We start from the raw sequence: 22736 nt of genomic DNA, 5'->3' as shown, positions 1-22736 counted from the left end.
CGTATGTTTGACATTGCTAGTAAAAATAATCAGAGGAGATGAGCCGAGTACGTGACGTGATCAAGTACACTGGTGTTCCGACTGCACATTAACGATGCGTTCTCCCGTTCTCAGGAGTCTGTACTTCGGAGTCTGAACGGCCAGTGCATATACCATAGATATATACAGAAGATCATTATTATTATTATTATTATTATTATTTATATCTATGGCATATACAGTCTATGGGGTCAGCACAATTTCAGTATTGTTTGACGCCGCGAAAAACAGGCCGACGTTAAAACAATAGTTCAGCTAATTAGTTCCGTGTTGAAGGACCTTTTCCTCCCAGTCGCCCGCGCCCCCCTTGACATGCCTCTGTGCCCCCCCAGGGGGGTGCGCCCCACTATTTGAGAAACACTGGTCTATAGCTAGCTAAATCATCTGGATCTAGAGTGGGCTTTTTAAGTAAAGGTCTGATTACAGCAACCTTAAAAGCCTGTGGTACGAAGCCTGTTACTAGAGAGAGATTAATCAGATCTAACATTGAGGAATTAATTAAAGGTAAAGCCTCCTTGAACAGTCTAGTTGGGATAGGATCTAAAAGACATGTCGATGGTTTGGATGTAGAAACTGTTGAAATTAGTTCAGAGAGATGTATGGGGGTGAAAAATTCTAAATATCCATTTGGTCTTACAGCCAATTCTAAAGCAACTGTACTCAATGATACATCTGTGGCATTTGTAGGAAGGGCCAGATTAATTTTTTCTCTAATCATAACAATTTTATTTGTAAAGAAGCTCATGAAGTCTTTACTGCTCAAAGCTAAAGGAATACAAGGTTCAACAGAGCTCTGACTCTTTGTTAGCCTGGCTACAGTGCTGAAGAGAAACCTGGGGTTGTTCTTGTTTTCCTCTATTAAAGATGAATAATATGTTGTCCTGGCATTACGAAGAGCTTTTTTATAAATTACTAGACTATTTTTCCAAGCTACATAAACTTCTTCTAAATTAGTGGAATACCACTTCCTTTCCAGCTTTCGGGACGCCTGCTTTAAAGTCCGCAGCTGGGAATTATACCAAGGAGCAGGTCCTCTCTGAAATAGAACTTTCTTTTTTACAGGTGCAACACTATCAAGTGTTGTACGCAGTGAGGCTGCAGCATTATTAACAATATAATCCACTTCTGTGGGGGTAAAATTATAATATTTCCCTTCCATTATATCAGTAAGTAGTGCTGGACTAAATAGAGACTTCCTTAAATTTACTTACCAAATTGTCAGACACCTACTGTAATGATATTTATTCTTAACTCCTATACAATCTATTGTTGTAAATTGAAATGTTATCATAAAATGGTCAGAAAGAAGAGGGTTCCAGGGAAATACTGTCCACTGTTCAATTCCTATGCCATAAGTCAGAACGAGGTCAAGGGTGTGATTATAACTATGAGTTGGTTTATTTACATGTTGAGAAAACCCAATTGAGTCTAATATTGAATTAAAAGCAGTCGTAAGGCTGTCACTGTCCACGTCAACATGAATGTTGAAGTCACCCACAATAATGACTTTATCTGAGCTGAGCACTAAATCAGATAAAAAGTCTGAGAATTGAGATAAAAACTCAGTAAGGAGCAGGAGGACGATATACAACAACAAATAAAACTGGTTTCTGAGCTTTTAAATCTGGATGAAAGAGACTGAGAGTAAGATTTTCAAATGAACTGTAACTAGGTTCAGGTCTCTGGTTCATTTTTAAGCTAGAGAGGTAAATTGCTGCCACTCCTCCTCCTCGGCCCGTGATTCGAGGAACATGACAGTTAGTATGACTAGTAGGAGTTGATTCATTTAGACTAACATATTCTTCCTGCTGCAACCAGGTTTCAGTCAAACAGAACAAATCAATCTGGTTATCAGTTATCAAATCATTTACTAACAGAGATTTAGACGAGAGAGATCTAATATTTAACAGACCACATTTAATTGTCCTGTTTCTTCACTGTTGAAATAGTGGTATTAATTTTTATTAGATTTTCATGGCTACTATTTCTTTTGTTTATTTTTGATTTGTGTAATTTATTGAATTTTGGTGGTCGGGGGACAGACACAGTCTCAATAAAGCTAACTGAATTACTGGAGGGTGACAGCTGAGAGGAAACTGCAGAGAGGTGTGGAAGACTACAACTCTGCATCCTGATCTGAACTCTGGGTTGTCATGCTTTAGGAGTTCTAATAAAATCAGCCATATTTCTAGAAATGAGAGCTGCACCAGCCAAAGTGGGATGGATGCCGTCTCTCCTAATCAGACCAGGTTTTCCCCAGAAAGAGCTCCAATTGTCTATAAAGCCCACGACGTTTGCAGTACACCATGTAGACACCCAGCGGCGAAACGACGACATACGGCTAAACATATCGTCGCTGGTCAGATCAGGCAGGAGTCCAGAGAAAACTACGGAGTTTGACATGGTTTTGGCAAACCTACACCCCAATGCTACGCTAATTTTGGTGACCTCCGATCGGCATAACCGGGTGTCATTACCACCAACGTGAATAACAGTCTTACTGTATTTACGATTATCTTTAGCCAGCAGTTTCAAATTTGCTTCTATGTCGCCCACTCTGGCCCCTGGGAGGCATTTTACTATGGTCACTGGTGTCGCTAACTTCATGTTTCTCACTATGGAGCTGCCAATGATCAGAGTTGGTTTCTCAGCGGGTGTGTCAGTGGGGACAAAGCAGGCAAAGTATAGAATAAGACTAAACTAAACAAGAGAAAAATTCACTGAATGAAAAACCACACTTGATGACAACAACCAAATCTACTACTAAATCAACTAATCCAGAAAACCCTACAAAAATACTCCAGGGTAAATCCTATATAACTAAAGCAGAAATAATTAATCAAGGAAACAAGTTAGGGTACTCACAACAACAGGGGAAAACTAGACTAACCGGGAGCAAACAGGTTTTGGGAAATTCAGGAGACAAAACAGGTACAGCAGACTTGGAGATAGAAATGAGAACAGCAGAATATGCAGGGGGAAGAGCTAGATCCATGGGTGGTATTGTCACCTGATGATGAAGCAGGACACAGAGGGAATCCAAAGGGGAACTGAGTCCACGTGAAGCGATCTGAGTCTGGAGGGAAGCAGGGACCCGACAGTCTACGGTCCAGCAGGGAGTGAGTGACTGAACTGGGTTTATATAGTGAGCAGGTGAGGTTGTGGGCAGGTGAACTGAGTGACTAATTACTGCAGCTGACACACATCACTGCAATCAGACTGCAGCCAGGAGATGCAGGGAGCAGAGAGAGAGCGACAGGAGGGAGAGAGAGACAGGAGGGAGAGAGAGACAGGAGGGAGAGAGAGACAGGAGGGAGAGAGCGAGATGACAGACAGAGGGAGCCAAAGGGACAGACAGGTCAAAACAGGTAGACAGATGAAGAGGAACAATGGGAGAACAAAGGAAAAGAGGGAGAAGGAGGCAAAGAACAGGGACTGGAGCAGGGATCATAACACAAATCTTCACTCAGTGACTCGGAATTGAGTAAATGAACATAACAAATAAACAGTCATTATTGCTGTCAGTAGCCTCGTCCACTTGTAATGCAAAACGTTTGTGTTAAGGAATTGATTCCAGGCTTCTTCATGGAACAGGTATGACCACCGCATCTTCTAAGAAACTTCATCAACATGGACCGCCAAACGACAAGCAACAATTTCCCAGGCTCACAGAATACTTCACTTCCACATATCGGTGCACACGTCTTTCAGAAAACATGGCTCAACATGGCTCTTACACTTGGCAATACTGTATGCGATCTTGTATGAGGCTATTTGTGCTTTGCTGTTCACAGATGCAGCTTTTACCATGTGATGTTCCAGTTCACGGAATTCATCAAGTTTTCTCTGAAACAATTTAAGTGGCTTCTTGATGTGACTGGGATGTAATGTCTCTGTGTCTTCTTAATTTGTTTGGTCTCATACTGACCGCTGTGAGAGTTTTCTGACATTAAACACACAGGAGTCTGTCCTCACCTCTTACCGCATTTGCTGTGAAGCCAAGAGCAAGACGAGCCTCGTCATATTTTCTTGACTGTTTTTTTCAGGAGGTTGTATCTTGTGCTCCATTTTCCTTTTCATCCTGGTCAAATATTTCTCCATTCTCTGCAACTATTGACAGCTAATCACCGTGGGCAGAACAGAATGAATTGTGGACGGTTACCGTGACAGCACAGTTTGGGTATTGTTGTGCGCTGGGAAAAATAGGTAGACATTAAAACAATAGTTCAGCTAATTAGTTCTGAATTACTGTATTCATAATAAACAATTTTTTCTGTTTTGCTTTATAAGGAATGTCCTGTTGTGTAAATCATGTGTAATAAAATAGGTGAATTATGCCTATTATAAACCAAAAACAATTTATACATTGCAAGTTAAATGTAGGGCTGCATAGTGGAACAGTGGTTAGCACGTTAGCCTTGCAGCTAGAAGATCCCTGGTTTGTGTCCCAGCCTTATCAGGATCTTTCTGCATGGCGTTTGCATGCATGGTTTTCTTCCAGGTTCTCCGGCTTCCTTCCACAGTCCAAAAACATGCTAAGGTTAATTGATGATTCTAAATTGTCCGTCGGTGTGAATGTGATTGTTTGTCTGTATGTGTAGCCCTGTGATAGACTGACCTGTCCAGGGTGTCCTCTGCCTTCACCCTAAAGTCAGCTGGGATAGACTCCAGCCTGCCCGTGAACCTAATGAAGATTAAGCAGTGTAAAGATAATGGATAAATGGAAGTTAAATGTGATCTACAATACAAAGCATTTCAAAGTAAGTGCGCACAGAACTTCCTACAGTTGCTGGCTGCTGGCTCAACAGCTGGCTACTAAGCCCAGCCAGCAACTTTATTATATTAACTGTTCAATGTGCCACTAACAAGTTGCAATTTACTATCTGCATACATTTTACAAATTGGCTTGTTATTTATTCACAGTTCTATGAGATTATGCTGATTTGTAAAATGCTAAAATGGTTGGAAGGTAATCTCCTACATTGTTTTGTGTTTTTGAGTTTATCATACGCTTTTCCAGCAACTCATGAAGATAAAATTTCACAAGCAATTTGTAAATTTTAAAAAAAAGTTGAGTAAAGAGTGCAAAATGTCCTAAAATGTAGTGAAGTAAAAATATACCGTGGCATACATACTCAAATAAAGTACTAGTGCTGCAACATTGTGCTTCAGTACAGCACCTGATTAATTCTACTTAGGTACTTGGCCTTAATGCTGATTTTTACTTATTTTTAAAATGTTAATTGTTCCTCTTGACCAGTTCCTGTTTTAAGTTACTGTGTTGTTATTAAGTTATTTTCTTGTTTTTACCGTGAAGCACTTTGGTCACCATTTGGGCTGTTGTAAAGGGCTATACAAATAAACTTTGATTGATTGATTGATTGATTGATTGATAATGTGTTATATGCCTCCATCTTGTTTCAGTGAACATCCATGTCACTTCCTGTTGTAGCTTTTGCGTATTTGTAATAAATAACGATAAACTCAACGCCTGTCTGTTATGTCTCTGTTGTCCTGCATCTGAGTCTCTGATTCGACATCATAACACAATTTTTATCTGTTTACAATGTGTGATTGTTCTGTCAGTAACAATGCCATCTGGTGGTGAATTTTGTGCAAGCAGCTTTTTCTGCTTTGTGAGCCACACGTCATGTGACCAGAAGTATAATTTTGTTGCACTGCCAGCAGCATGTTCACCAGTTTTCAGCTCCTGATCTGCTTTCCTCCTAGTTATGTCTATTCGTATGTTTGCCCATAAGTGTAATTTTGTGAAATGTTGAGTCATGGTACCTTAGTTTGTGTTTTATTGATACATATTTCTTTTTGATATTATTTAGTAGTGTAATTATTCAACTGTCTGTATTGTATTTACAGTTTCACAAAAACGGAATTGCCAGTAAACTTCATATGCTGCCCTCACTAGGTTGTAGGGCTGCTTTCTAGCTTGGCAGAAAGCTAAACAGGTTCTTTAAATAAACATCCCGGAGTCAGCAGGTAAGTTGAAGACGTTTAGTACCAGAAGCACTGTGAATAGGGTTGCCACCTTTCAGAAATGAAAATAAAGGACGCCCACCACAGCTCCTCGGAGCCACAGTTCAATAAAGTTGTAAAGATATTCACAGATTCAGACTTCCAGCATCAATAACTCAGATAAATGTTGTCAAAACATAAACGATGCCTCTTTCTCATCCTTGTAAGGTAGACAATGTGCTACAAGCCCAGTTCTATCAACAGTAGCTGTCTTTCAAGCTGCAGGAATAACATTGGTGTCAACAGGAGCCAGTTGAAGGCTGCAGTGATTTTGGTGACACTGCAGTGTATCAGAGTGAAGTTACTGAATATCTGTGTCTCTCTTCGCTGTTGCAGTGGTTTTGCAATTTGCATACGGTCCCTGTTCACTCCATAGACACCAACGTTATTTGCGCAGCTTGAAAGACAGCTACTTTTGATTAAACTGGGCTTGTAGCACATTGTCTACCTTACAACGATGGGAAAGAGGCATCGTTTATGTTTTGACAAAGTATATCTAATGAGTTATTGATGTCAGAAGTCTGAATCTGTGAATATCTTTCCAACTTTACTGAACTTGGGGTCACTACCACCCAAGGAGTGATATATTTAATTTTGAAAAAAGCATTTAGCCATACTTAAAGCTTTAAGTGCTTTATTAACACGATACTAAGAATTTTGTATTGTTTTATGATCACAGGTTCTGTCTGAAAATAAGTGGCATCATTTTAAACAGTGAAACCAAACTAATGAAATGTAATGACCAACCTGTGTGCAATACTGGATTCTGCAAAACCATTAACAACTGAATGCAGAATACTGGACAAAGAAATTCTCTGCAGACAGTTGTTTTTCATCTAAATCTTATCTTAATACAATTAATGTATTGACATATTTATGTGTGTATGCATGTATTTATTGTTTTATTTAGTACTGTTAACATAGAGTGCTGAATGAGTTTTTCTTTACATAGTCAAAGGCCATTTATTGATTACATCTTGGCTATTAAATAAATGTTTATTAAAAACTATAAAAGCATTAAAAAATAATAAACAACTTAGGCATTTATTGAGTCACTAAAATACTGTAGAGTCTGTGGCCACATCAGCATGATTCTAAGTATCCTCTGGTAAATTCACAACCAGATACTGATGTCCCTTAGCATAAGGACTTCAGGAGATGATTAGATGATGATAAACTGTGACCTGCTGGTTGGGTTCTCTCTGTTCTCGTGTTTCTTACATGTTGGTCTCCTGATGCTGCCTTACTTCAGCCAGTCCATGAGCAACACAGAACACAGTTTGTCTCGTACCCACTGCTAGGGGTTCCAGTCTTCCCAATCACATCTGTAATTTTGAAAATGTTCTTGCTTCTTTGAACGTGGTTGAGTTTCGCTTGTAGACATTTTTAGATGCGCGGGTGCAGCAGCGTTTGTAACCAGGCAACCAGAGGCAGGACCGGACACCCAGAGAAGTCTGAGATCTATCTGCTGGACCTCGCATCGGGTCCTCGCTACAAAGGTCCTACGTGGAAGAAATTGGCTGCCCTTAATATTTCCTGTGTTTTATTTTGTTCATTAAACAGTTTTGATGAGTGTGTGACAGACGTGTACGGGGCGTTTATGAAAATACGGAACAACTTGCGTCCCGTATTGATTCAATAGGGGACGCAACAATTAATTGTCAAATAAAGGACGATTCCGTATTTTAAGAGACGGGTGGCAACCCTAACTGTGAAACTGCAATACAGAAATGAGAAAATAAAAGTGTGTTTGTTTCACAACAACAATCATTAAGTCAGTAATTATCATGTACAACACAAATAAACACAAATATGTATTGAAATCAACTAAGTAACTTCTAAGTAAGAAACTTGCGATTAGCTTAATGCTAACCTAATATTGAAATGCCATAGACAGGCTAGCGCATTAGCGTTGTTAACTTTCTCACAAACTATAAACTTTACAAAGACCATCACAGGTAAGTTTAACCTAAAACATTGCTGTTACAGATATATGCTCTGTAGGGTTCAACAGAAGGAAAGTAAACGAACAGAAAACAACAGTCTGTCTCTGACCTTCGGTAGAAAGACGAACCAACTACAGCAAGTTCACATGAACAACAAAAGCACAGCACAGTCAACAGTTTGACTGTTTGACCTGATGGGGTACATTGAACAGCTTCTGTTCAGGGGGTTGGTGAGGAGGCTGCTGCTGATGATGATGATATCGCTGGAGGTTGGCTGTATTGATCTGAGAGTGTAGACACTAAAAGAGCCTGGGAGAGATAGTAGCTGATTAAACAAGTGTTATGTGATCATGACAAGATGTAAAGATAACTAACACTGAAAATGGCTGACTGTGATCTGCCATACTACTGATTGTTTGTAGGAGACTCCTGCTGAGAGGCTGCAGCCAAGCTGACTGTTTGAACTACACAGTACTAGTTGCTCATTCGTAAACTGAAAGGGGAACATTAATGGGAGGACGAGAATTAAGGAGGGGTGAAGGTACAGTCTATATCCACAAAGCCATAATTCAAGCTGTGCATTAATTTAGGACATAAGAAGATAATGTATTAAGTTGAATTTAGATCACCATTAGACACTGGACTGTTTAACTGTGGCTACTCTTCCTGGAGTCCTTACTTTTAAGTTTAAATGTAATTGGAATACAAAAATGGAACAATTGTGACACCTCTTTGTTTTTATTTCACAGCTTTATTTTTGTTTTCTTACCTCAGTAAAACCAAATGCAACCAATCATTCTGATACAAACATGACTTGAACATGAAATGCTTCATCCTATATTTATTAACAGACATGTCTTCATAGTGTATAAACTGAAAGGGGAACATAACGGGAGAAAGAGAATAGAGGAGGGGTGTGTGTGCCTGTGTCTGTTTGTGTCTGTTTGTGTGTCTGTTTTTTTACACATCACAAAGAGGCATTTTTCTTTTGTTGCAGCTATAACAGCAATTTCCTGTTGCCCATGCGATGAAAAATGTCAGTGACTTCACTGTGGTTGATCAGAATATCCTCTTCAATTTCCAGTAAAAGAAGCTCTGACAACCTCTCTTCTGTGCAAAGAGCGCAAAGTTTTGTTTTCACCAGCTTCATTTTTGAGAAAGAACGTTCCACAGTTGCTGTAGACACTGGAAGTGTGCTGTATGTCTTCAGCAGCTCAGTCAAGTTAGGGAAACCAGATGTGTATTGTTTTCTTTGACCACTGAAAGAACAGATGTCACACTGATTGGTGAGGGGCATGAGTATGAAGTATGGAAGACCTTAAGCTCTGTCTGCAATTTGTCTTCTTCAGTGTTGTAGAACTGGCAGTGTCTTCACAGCTTGCAGTGCCTCTGTTGGAATTTTTGCAGTTTTCCAGTTATCTGGAACTGTCAGGCAGTGGAGGGCATTCAGGATTTCCCATGTGACATCTTCTCCTTTTGAGTGCCTCTGAAGCTCTTGTGTCATTGTGTCCACAAAAATGTAATACACTATAACTTGGTAGTAGTCTTGCAAAGTAGTCAAAGTGCAGTCAGCAGTAGCTGTTGTGGCAATGACCTTGAACTGTGCTGGCATTTTCCTCCTCCTAACTTGACAAGGAATCTCAATTGAGGGGTCCAGGCCCACTGATGCAGCCTTCTCTGTAGCCTGTTTATACATGTTCTCAAACTCTTTCTCTGTTCTGCTTTGGGCCAGCCTCTGAAAAACTCCATCAACAATTTTGTATGCTGCAGCCAGGTCTATGTCTTTCTGCTGCAAAGCATCAAAAGTCCTTGCAGTCATCTGAAAGACTGAACAGGTGATCTCCAGACACAGGAAGAATTCAAAGTTGATGCTCTTGAGAAGGATCATTGCATCACCTGCTGAAGAGTCTGTGGGATTTTGATGTGTCATTTCCTCAAGAAACTGCATGAAATCTGGGAGTACCGTCGTCAGAGTACGAAGGGCAGTTTCTCTGCTGGCCTACCGTGTGTCTGACAGCTTCTGCAGCTTCAGTGGACGCTGATCGGGGTACGCCGTCTTCTGCATTTCAGTAAATGCAGAGTGTTGTTTGGATGAATTGGTCACAAAGGTACAAAGTTTTTCGATTTCTTTATAGGATTCTTGACTGAAGACCCTTAAAGCATCTGCTCATGTTTGCAACGCCATCATACCCTTGACCCCGGATGTTTTCTAACTTCAAATCATTGTCTTCCGGTAGAGCTATCACTTAGTTTTCAGGAGCAAGCATCTGCACTTATGGCATGCAAATTACACACCTGAAGAAAGTGCTCCTTGATTGCATGTTATGCAAGTACCTGATAACAAAAGAAACCTATTCAGTGTGTGAAGCAACTGTGGTTTCATCGATGACAACTGACAAAGTTTTGCTCTCTTGGATTTCTTTTTGGATTACTCGTTTGACCGATATTGCCAAAGCTTTGATCATATCATTCTGACTTCTGTTGGAGAGGAGTGAGGCAAGAATTCGTTTACCAGATCCCTGCTTCTCTTTAATGGCGTCCAGGTGTTATTTAATTACACTGTCATATTTGCTAAACAGCTCCACTAACTCTAGGAAATTACCTTGATTTTGGCTTGGCAGGGTTTCATCGTCTCCTCTAGAAGTAAAGACTGAGGGCTAGTAAGCAGGGCAAAATTTCTCATTTTTTTCTCTTTCCCTGTCTTTCGCAGCTTGTAATGCATGGTCATTCGTTTAATAAGCTTCCTCCAGTGATTTCTTTTTGAAGGTGTTCCACCTCACCATACCACACATGTGAGACTCTGAGACACTGTGCTCTTTAATCCTCTCTCCACCGATTAACTCCTTCTCTTTTCCAGGTTTTGCGGCTTGTTTATTTTTCATCATTCAAATAAAGACGGCAGTTAAAACAAAACAAGGCGTCAAGACTTGGGGAAAATTCTAGCCATGGGTTGTTTTCATACCATTTCTTTTGAAATGACCGCCCCTCTTCATCCTTTGGAAATGATGAGAGCGCTGGTTGACAGGGTTCGATACTGTCACACAACTGAATGAAGGCCTCATCATATTTGATGTGTAATTGCAGAACATGGGCAGGATCATTTGGGTGGGTAAGTCCAAGTAGGTCTGAGAATGTTCGCCTCCCTCTGGCTTCAGTCCCCTCCTGGCTTGATGCTCCCTCTACCTCAAGATTTTGTGTCGTCTGTAATTCAGTCTCTGCTTCTGTCACTCCAACCTCTGTCTTCTGGATAGCTGCTTCCTCTACCTCGACATTCTCTATGGGCTCCTCAATAATCTCTGACACCTTTCCTCCAGCCTCTGTCTCCTCCTGGCTTTCTGTTCCCTGCAAACTCTCATTTCTCTTTGGCACAATGTCTTCCTCTTTCTCTCCTTCCATCTCCTCATCTGGCCTATCATCACTCACTTCCTGGCCATCTGGAAACAAGCCACAATTTGCTCTTGGATTAATCTAACAACCTAATCAATTATAAACCCACCATACATAATGGTAGATAATGTAACTGAACAACAACATTGAAATTGTGTTTTTTATTGTTTTCTCTAGCTGAATACCTCTGCAATGTAAATAGCTGGAACATGTGTCATTCTTAACTTCTGTGCTCTTTGTCATTCAGCTGGCAAGTGATCCACTGCCTTTTGCAGCCTCATGCAGCTCCTTTTGTTTTTGTCTCGGCCTCCTCTCCTTACAAGGCATCTCTGCAGAATGAAATATGATTGATAAACTACAGTCTGATATACACATACACACACAGTGACATTTTCATACCTTTTCAAGACATACACTGTATAGCCACGAATTTGCTTCATGGTGCTGATTCATAATCTGCCTTTTGTTATTCACAGTGCTAATAATAAAAGAAAAAAATAATTAAATGATATAGAAATGTTGTAAAGGAATTTTAGAGGGAAAAGAGGCAGTGATCCCAGAACCCAAAAGAGATCCCAGAAGTGAAAAAGAGAAGTCCAAGTGTCTGCTGCAGGACTAATACTGAAATAACTGTAAGAGAGCAGTGAGAAAATATTTTAAAAAAAAACCTCAGAGGCCATAGATGGAACTTGTCCTTGTCCACTGTGTGTCTAGATTCCATGTGTTACTGCCATCAAATCGCTGACCTCCAAGAACTTTCTCAACATTTTTCATTGCAATGTAAATGTATACATTTCTATGGAAACAGCACAACAATGACTAGAGGTCAAAACAACAAACAATAGAAATATATATATATTTTTAAATGGAATCAGTATATACAGGATTTTTCCAAGCGCCCACAGAATTTATCAATACTAGAAAAAAAATGAAGACATTTCTTTTGTTCTTGATTCCTATCTGCTCTGTGTAAATGTGGTGGGGTAAGGAGGGTGGAGGAGGGAAGAAGGAGTGCTTGGGTGGAGCTGTACCAGAATCTAGTAAAGGCAAAAACGCCACTTAGGCACTCTCAGCCTTGAACTATTAAAATAAATTTGGATGACCATCTTAGTCATACAAAAGCCACACAAGTTCATTAGCTGACAGACAGAGACATGGCTCAGATCAGAAGAAATGACATTTATTGGATAATTGATTGAGTAAATGATTGCGTGCTGGAGGTACCTGAGAAGAGAGTAGCCTAAAATAAAACAGAGTCGATCGAAATGATGAAAATGCACAAAAAGATGACATTCATTGAATTCAATTTAACTGTAAAATTTTGTTAAACAGGAATGCTTCCACTATGATAAGATTAGCACAGTGTGGGGAAATCGGACAGAAGTCAGCAGGGGGAGGTGGCCAGTCACTTAACGTTGTTCCAGGAGTGTCACAAATCACCAGCCACTCACTGGCTCACAGCATTTGCTACCACTACAAACTGGTGTAAGATGAGGTGCCCCAGTGCTCTTTCACTACAGTCTGTGAAGGAAAAATCACACTATAGCACCGAACCTCCACCACCAGCCAACAACCAGCTCCACTAAGGGGACAATTGCCGAAAACCATTCGGCTCAATCTAAAATACAGAACAAAGATTAACACAGCAAAGCTAAAACAAACAAACTTTCAACAAATTCACAGTAAAACAGGTTTATTATGTGTTTATAACATGTATGAGAGATACTGAAGTAGGATTTTTAACAGGACTTTTTCTTTAATGGAGTATTTTTAAATTGCTGTATTGATGTTACTTGAGTAACAAGCTTCTTCCAACACTGCAGCCTTGTGATAACCTGTCGGAATTAGAAATTCTTCTAACAGTTTGTTTTGTTGGTAGGACTTGAACAAAAACCTCACAGTGATACATCCTCCACTCAATCCCATCCTTTTGGGAGAACTGACTCATTGTCCTTACCAAATGTCAGAAAGGGAGATGATGAATATTGGCAATGTCCTATGAATTCCTAGAGTGTGGCATTACATAGCAACATTAAATTCACTTGGGGAGAATCTGAGATTTTTTTTTTGCAACAGCAGCGTTAGCAGGCTGATTTGACTCATGGAACAGACATATGGAAGGAGTAAATTGCCTGGGCATGCTGCCAGCCAATTAGCACACCTCTCATTTACACTTCTTTTACATGCAAATGTATACAGACAGTTTATATGAGTTCAGGATAATTATATCCGCACTTTCAGTCTTTACAGACTCCGGTGCAGGCTGAGGTAACAATGACTGACACATTAATTAGATGAATCAGGAACGTTTGCAATACCACTGTTTTCACTGACTTGAATGTATGCATTGTAAATGTTATTGATTGTATCTGTCTTGTCCTGCAATGACATGTTGCAATGTTATGCCAAAAGAGATCAAGAATAGATCTTGGTTTGTTAAATAAATTATTAATCAGGCGCAACATCTAAGAAGACAAAAACAACTGAAAAATTATGAAAACAAGGACACCATAATTGAGTCAAGGGTTGCTATGGCACCATATTTGTGGGATTTAAGATGCTGTGACTACATTCAGTCCTTTTTATCTCTGGGATGATGAAATGTGGGTTTCTAATGCTTCAACATAATCACTCAAATCAGTGCTGTGAACAGAATCAAACCATCTTTTGTTTGAACCGTGGTTGAGCATTAAAGATGACCTCAGAGGCAAACACAGAGGATCATCATGCTCATGCCAAGTGCAGATAGCACTACTAATATTAAATGTTCCAATGTGGTCTAAATTAAACTTTCAGCTGTAAATAAATGGTCAGAAGAGCTTAGAGAAATAAAACTATTGGAAATAAAGCTGAGTCTTGTAATCTGCACTCCCTCTGTTATTTTTCAGAGTCTCCGTAAGAGTAATAAATGGTCCAAGCAGTTACATTTAAGCTGCACAAACACACAATTATGCTGGCTTGGGAAGCAAAACACCTCTATGAAAAGCACATTATTCCCTGTTTTTTTTCTCACCACCTACATAGCCACATAATCATCCACAAACAGTGATTACATGCTTCTTATTGTGAATAATAATATTATGAATACACTGAACATTCTTCATGAATATGGGTTACTACAATTCAGCCAGTTATATTGTAAGGTATGTTTCTGTATGGTGTTTCAAATTCGTGCCCTATGTGCCCTCTTTTAACTTTGAGCACCTGCCCCTCCAAAGGTCTCTGCACGGCCCTGTGTAGGATGAACCCCTGACCAACTAGGAAAATACCAGAAGGTACTGTATGGCGCTGCAGAATGCTGTGGTGGCCGTTTTGGTTCAGGGTACCTCTCACTCTGTACAAGTAACCGACCCTGGATCCAGCAAAACAGCCCCAGACCATCACACTTCCTCGACTTGTCAAACCCACAATTTGAAGTCTTCTCTTCACAGTTGAAACTGAGACTTTTTACTACGACCACTATTAAGTTAAGTGCACTATTAAGGGCTTGAAGCTAGTCAGCTGCTACAGGCCGGTGGCACTAACGTCTCATCTGATGAAAAGCTCTGGAGAGGCTGGTCTTTGCCCATCTCTGCCCTTTAGCGAGCTCATCGATGGACCCACTGCAGTTTGCCTACTAGCCTGGCAATCGGCGTGGAGGATGCTGTCATCTTCCTCCTGGACAGAGCTCTGTCCCACCTGGAGAAACCTGCAAGCACTGTGAGAATCATGTTCTTTGATTTCTCCAGTGTTTTTAACACGATTCAGCCGGTTCTCCTGAGACATAAGCTGGAGGTCACAGGGGTGAATCACCACCTCTTGGGCTGGATTCTGGATTACCTCACAGACAGACCACAGTTTGTGAGGCCATGGGACTACAAGTCTGACATGGTGGTCTGCAGCACAGGGGCCTCACCAGGAATGGTCTTGGCTCCGTTTCTTTTCACCCTGGACCCTGCAGACTTCATGTACACCTCAGCCAGCTGTCATCTGCAGAAGTTCTCTGTTATAAAATTATTAGTGCTGTCAAACAATTAAAATTTTTAATCAGATTAATCACAGGGTTGCTTTTGAGTAATTTCGATTAATCGAGATTAACTATTCATTTTTAATCTAAATTAATCGAGTTCATTTTGCGTGAGCAAACAGATTCAAGAAAGAAGGGAATATATATGCACTTAACATGTTTATGAAACACACTGAGTGTTCATACACTATATTGCCAAAAGTATTCACTCACCTGCCTTGACTCGCATATGAATGTAAGTGACATCCCATTCCTAATCCATAGGGTTCAATATGATGTTGGTCCACCCTTTGCAGCTATAACAGCTTCAACTCTTCTGGGAAGGCTGTGCACAAGGTTTAGGAGTGTGTTTATGGGAATTTTTGACCATTCTTCTAGAAGCGCATTTGTGAAGTCACACACTGATGTTAGACCAGAAGGCCTGGCTCTCAGTCTCCGCTCTAATTCATCCCAAAGGTGTTCTATGGGGTTGAGGTCAGGACTCTGTGCAGGCCAGTCAAGTTCATCCACACCAGACTCTGTCATCCATGTCTTTATGGACCTTGCTTTGTGCACTGGTGCACAGTCATGTTGGAAGAGGAAGGGGCCAGCTCCAAACTGTTCCCACAAAGTTGGGAGCATGGAATTGTCCAAAATGTCTTGGTATGCTGAAGCATTCAGAGTTCCTTTCAGTGGAACTAAGGGGCCAAGCCCAGCTCCTGAAAAACTACCCCACACCATAATCCCCCCTCCACCAAACTTTACACTTGGCACAATGCAGTCTGACAAGTATTGTTCTCCTGGCAACCACCAAACCCAGACTCGTCCATCAGATTGCCAGATGGAGAAGCATGATTCATCACTCCAGAGAAGGCGTCTCCACTGCTCTAGAGTCCAGTGGCGGCGTGCTTTACACCACTGCATCCCACGCTTTGCATTGCACTTGGTGATGTATGGCTTGGATGCAGCTGCTCGGCCATGGAAACCCATTCCATGAAGCTCTCTGCTCAAGCACTGTTCTTGTGCTAATCTGAAGGCCACATGAAGTTTGAAGGTCTGTAGCGATTGACTCTGCAGAAAGTTGGTGACCTCTTCGCACTATGTGCCTCAGCATCCGCTGACCCCACTCAGTTTATGTGGTCTACCACTTGGTGGCTGAGTTGCTGTCGTTCCCACACACTTCCACTTTCTTATAATACAGCTGACAGTTGACTGTGGAATATTTAGGAGCGAGGAAATGTCACGACTGGATTTGTTGCACAGGTAGCATCCTATCACAGTTCCACGCTGGAATTCACTGAGCTCCTGAGAGCGACCCATTCTTTCACAAATGCTTGTAAAAGCAGTCTGCATGTCTAGGTGCTTGATTTTATACACCTGTGGCCATGGAAGTGATTGGAACACCTGATTCTGATTAATTGGATGGGTGAGCAAATACGTTTGGCAATATAGTGTATTACTGTAAGTTGGTGGACTGTTCCGTCCACCAACTTACAGAGGGTTTTTTTGTATTCAAAAGGAGGGCCAACGTGCTGTTTAGTGCAGGGGTATACAACTAAAATTCAAAGAGGTCCAGTCAGAGAAAATGCATTAAAGCAAAGGTCTGGAACATCGTAAAGTCTAACTTGAATTAGTGTGATATATGTTGATGTAACCTGGTAGTTTTATAAATGTCTGCATGTAATCAATAACTGACCATCAAATCAAATAAATTCAGTATGGTTCAGAAACATTTTGACAACATTTATTAATAAATAACTTTTGATAAACTGTACATTTGAAAATAAAGTGAAAAATGACTGAACAACCTCAACCAACTTAGGCTATATACATCTTTAACAATACCTAAATCTCAAAAAATTTAAACAGTTCAACACTTTTACTTTTTTTTTCCTCTTCTATCACTCCCCTTATACCCCTGCTGCTAATGGGAGAACTGAGCTGCAGATTGTCCTGCCAGTATTTTGAATCGTGGTCACAATGGTGTCAGGGTCATTCTCAAACACATTTGGAGCTCATTGGTCAGTCTGGAACCAGACTTAGTTTGGATTATGTTCATAGTTGAGAAGCTGGCTTACAGCTGTATGTTGAGCCAAACATAGTTGACGTGCAGAGCGACTTTCCTCTCAGTGTCGATTTGTTTATTACTCCATGTAATGAAGGTCAACTTCATTACCAGTACGGAGTTCATACTCACAACATGAAACACAAGACAATAACTGTTTTATTGATTTATTGAGTGCGGTTTTGATGCTGGCATGTGCTGCCATGTGCTTCTCTCAGTAGCATTGGGTGAAAATCCTGGAGAGGCCTGCAGCAAAGCAAATAATAATTTAGTATAATGGTTAAGTGATTGACTTAAACTGGATGCCGGTTTGAAGTGGATCTGGAACGTTGTTTTTAGAAGGTATCAAGTGAAAAGTGTGTTATCACTCACCTCTCTGTTGTCACCACAGGTGTTGCAGCCAAAAGAGTCCCCTTGGGCTGGAACATCTTTTTAAAGGTTCTGGGAGGAACCAAGCGTAGGTGAGGAGAGGGAGAGAATAAATCTCGTCGGTTGATGAAATAAATACATTGCTAGATGAGGATGTTAATAGTTACTTTTAGTAAATGGATATGTAGTTTTAATGTTCGTTGTTACAGTTAAAATTACATACATTATATTTTTTATGAAATTCCTGTGTTTGATTATTTTTGATTAACCCTTATGTTGGTAGGCCTGAGGGGGTGATTCGGGAGAGGCCTATAAAAGACTGGCAGTTGAGAGAGAGAGAGAGAGGAACACAACATGCCAGTTGCCACCTTCTGCTGTTTGTGTATTTTTACTGCTATACTGATGAATAAATGCCAGGTTGACCTGCATCTGATCTCGCCTCAAGCCTCCTCTCTTATCCAACCGCGAAACGGCCATCCTAACACTCCACCAAGGAACGCGGCGGAGTTATGTGACGATCGGCGTATGTTTGTCTGTGAATCTGTCTGTCCGTCTGCAACATTACTCAAAATCAGATTTGGATGAAATTTTCAAGGACGGTCAGAAATAGGGTTGCCACCTTTCAGAAATTAAAATAAAGGACGCCCACCACGGCTCCTCAGGGCCACAGTTCAGTAAAGTTGGAAAGATATTAACAGATTCGGACTTCTAGCATCAATAACTCTAGATATATGTTGTGAAAACAAACGATGCCTGTTTTCCATCATTATAAGGTACACAATGTGCTACTTGATAAAACTGGGCTTGTAGCACATTGTCTACCTTACAACGATGGGAAAGAGGCATCGTTTACGTTTTGACAACCTATATCTAATGAGTTATTGATGCCAGAAGTCTGAATCTGTGAATATCTTTCCAACTTTACTGAACTCAGGGCCACTACCACCCAAGGAGTGATATATTTAATTTTGAAAAAAGCATTTAGCCATACTTAAAGCTTTAAGTGCTTTATTAACATGAAACTAAGAATTTTGTATTGTTTTATGATCACAGGTTCTGCCTGTATAGAAGTGGCATCATTTTAAACAGTGAAACCATACTAATGAAATAAAGTGTAATGAGCAACCAGTGAGTAATACTGGATTCTGCAAAAACATAAACAACTGAATGCAGAATACTGGACAAAGAAATTCTCTACAGACCTTTTTTTCCCATCTAAACAAAGTTAATGTATTAGCTTATTTATGAGTGTATGCATATATTTATTGTTTTATTTAGTGCTGTTAGCATAGAGTTCTGAGTGAGTTTTTCTTTAGATAGTCAAAGGCCATTTATTGATTACATATTGGCTATTATATAAATGTTTATTAAAAACTAAAAGGCATTAAAAAAAAAAATACTAAACAACTTAAGCATCTGTAAATTCACAACCAGATACTGATGTCTCTCACCATATGGACTTCAGGAGATGATTAGATGATGATAAACTGTGACCTGCTGGTTGGGTTCTCTCTGTTCTCATGTTTCTTACATGTTGGTCTCCTGATGCTGCCTTACTTCAGCCAGTCAATGACCAACACAGAACAGTTTGCCTTTTACCCACTGCCAGGGGTTCCACTCTTCCTACTCACGTCTGTACATTTGCAAACGTTTTTGCTTCTGTGGACGTAGTGGAGTTTCGGGTGTAAACATTTTTAAACACGCGGGTGCAGCGTGATCTGCTGGACCTCGCATCGTGTCCTCGCTACGTGGGTCCTACGAAGTTTAAATTGGCTGCCCTTAGTATTTCCTGTGTTTTATTTTGTTCCTTATGCAGTTTTGATGGCTGTGTGACGGACATGTACGGGGCGTTTATGAAAATACGGAACAATTTGCGTCCCGTATTGATTCAATACGGGACGCAACAATTAATTGTCAAATAAAGGACGATTCCGTATTTTAAGGGACGGGTGGCAGCCCTAGTCAGAAATGGCACAAGGACCACCTCATTAAATTTTGGCAGTGATGCTGCTTATAGTGTGGATCCACGGATTTGTTCAGGATTTTACATTGCGAGATATAGCGGCAGGTGACGTGCCAAAGTAGTTACCCCCGATAGAAAGTGTATCCCCTGCCGCGGGAGCGCGCATGCATTTGGAAGGGTGGAGCTATGATTCTGTGTTTAGATATCAGCGTAGTTTATGAATAAAACAAAATGTGGATTGTTACGATCATACTTTGACTGTCAAACATGTTTGGTAATTTAGCACATGACATTTCAACCTAAATAAATGCTTTTGCTATACATCGTGTGTTGCCTAATTAATAATATTGATAGCGCTGCCTAATAATGTCTTTTCCTTCTCCTTTTCTCCTTTCCTTCCGGTTTGAAGTGGATCTGGAACATTGTTTTTAGAAGGTATCAAATGAAAAGTGTGTTATCACTCACCTCTCTGTTGTCACCACAGGTGTTGCAGCCAAAAGAGTCCCCTTCGGCTGGAACATCTTTTTAAAGATTCTGGGAGGAACCAAGCATAGGTGAGGAGAGGGAGAGAATAAATCTCGTCGGTTGATGAAATAAATACATTGCTAGATGAGGATGTTAACAGTTACTTTTAGTAAATGGATATGTAGTTTTAATGTTCGTTGTTACAGTTAAAATTAAATACATTATATTTTTTATGAAATTCCTGTGTTTGATTATTTTTGATTAACCCTTATGTTGGTAGGCCTGAGGGGTTGATTCGGGAGAGGCCTATAAAAGACTGGCAGTTGAGAGAGAGAGAGAGAGAGAGAGAGAGAGGAACACAACATGCCAGTTGCCACCTTCTGCTGTTTGTGTATTTTTACTGCTATACTGATGAATAAATGCCAGGTTGACCTGCATCTGATCTCGCCTCAAGCCTCCTCTCTTATCCAACCGCGAAACGGCCATCCTAACAAGTGGTGTCAAGAAGCTGGGGCCTGCATCAGAAGGAGGACTTGAGAATGACGAGAGACAGAGAGAGGAAAAAGCAGGATCAACATGAGGAGCCAGATGATGGAGGAAGACCCCCAGCTGACCAGGGGGCCACAGCAGCCAACTACCCAGGAGAAAGGCTGGATGAGCTCACAGATCTGGTGAAATCACTCATTCAGTCACAAACAGCCAGAGACCAGCAGAGAGAGAAAGACATTTCCAGGCAAGAACAACGATGGAAGAGCATGCAGCATCAGTTTCATCAGATACAGCTGCAGGTTAATGAAATGAAGGAAGTAAACAGGGGAGAGCAAGATGAGCATGAAGAGTACCACCAAAGAGAAAGTGATGCTGACGACCCAGGGGAAGGTACAAGTCAAGCAGACAATTTTGCCAGACCTCAGAGGGAACCAGCGTTCTACAGAGAGCCAAAGCTGCTGCCCCTGTCAGTAGATGATGATATTGAGCACTTTTTAAATACTTTTGAAAGAATGGCTCAAGTTTGTCGGTGGCCTAGAGATGAGTGGGCTATTCGTCTCATTCCACTGCTCACAGGTAAAGCACGCAGTGCATATGTATTAATGGACGTGACAGACTCTGAAGATTATGATAAGGTGAAAGCAGCAATACTACAAAAATCTGAGATCACAGCAGAAACCTATCGCAGAAGATTTCGGGCCCTGGACATTCTGCCTGATGAGACCCCACGAGAGCTATATGTGCGTCTGAAAGACATCTTTGCCAAATGGGTGAAACCAGAGAGGGCAACAGTGAAAGAAGTCTCAGAGATAATGATTCTGGAACAGTTCCTGAGGATGGTGTCACCAGAACTGGAGGTGTGGATCCGTGAACATGATCCTCAGACGGCAGAGAAAGCAGCTCAGTTGGCTGAAGTCTTTATGGCAGCAAGAAGAGGGACAAGACACAGCATCTTTGGCCGAGACAGCAATTTTGCTCAGCGAAGTAAGTCCACTGGGGGTGAGCGGGGCTCTGGTCAGACTCAGAGTAGAGTGTTTTCAAGCGGCAGGAAGTTTACATCCAATGCAACATTCAATACAAACAAACCTAACACTGCTCATAATCCTATAATTAGATCTCACAAACAAGATGTAAGGTGTTATTTGTGTAATGGCTTAGGCCACACCCAATATTTATGTCCCCTCTCAAATCAGACAAAACCATCTCTCTTGTGTACAGTCCCTAGACCAGCTAGACTGCATGCAGTGCAGGAAGCAGCCCATACTGTACCCGTTTTGGTCAATGGTCAGTGTTGCACAGCATTATTAGACACAGGGGGTTTTCAGTCTGTAGTTTTGTCCAGCCTAGTACCAAGAGAGAGATGGGGGGAGGATAAGTCATGCATTAGCTGTATTCATGGAGATGAGCGTTTGTATCCAACGGCTGATGTATATCTGACAGTGGGAGGCCAAACTTTCCTCATGACTGTAGCGTTAGCTTCAAAGTTGCCATATCCAGTCATTCTGGGTAATGATGTCCTCACCATCTTAGATCTTGTGCAGCAGGCAGAAGACATAAAACATAAAATGGTACACTCAGTAGCTACTGAAGGTCAGAGGTCAGAGCACACAGAGGTTAGGGCTCCAGTAGCAGAGGATGAAGGGTTTCCAGTTATAGCTGAGACTAAAATGTGCAATATGGTGACCACAAGGGCCCAGAGTGCAGCAGATGCTCTCAGGGAAATGCCATTCTTTGAGGAAGAGCTTGAAACAAGGCCAGTTAAACCTACTAAAACAAAAGCACAGCGAAGGAGAGAAAAATGGAGGGGCACAACAATTAAAGAGACAGCTGAGCTTTCTAGACCAAGCCAACCTTTAGATATAGATCTACCACCAGATGTAGGTTCACTTCAGAGGGAGGATCCAACTTTAAAACCTTGGTTTGAGAAGGTGACAGAGGTGGATGGTGTTAAACAGGGCAACTCAGGCTGTCTAGAGGAGGATATTTACATCATAAAAA

The sequence above is a fragment of the Amphiprion ocellaris genome, chromosome 6 (genome assembly GCF_022539595.1).
Source record: "Amphiprion ocellaris isolate individual 3 ecotype Okinawa chromosome 6, ASM2253959v1, whole genome shotgun sequence".
Classification (NCBI taxonomy): Eukaryota; Metazoa; Chordata; class Actinopteri; family Pomacentridae; genus Amphiprion; species Amphiprion ocellaris.
This window is presented reverse-complemented; position numbering follows the sequence as displayed.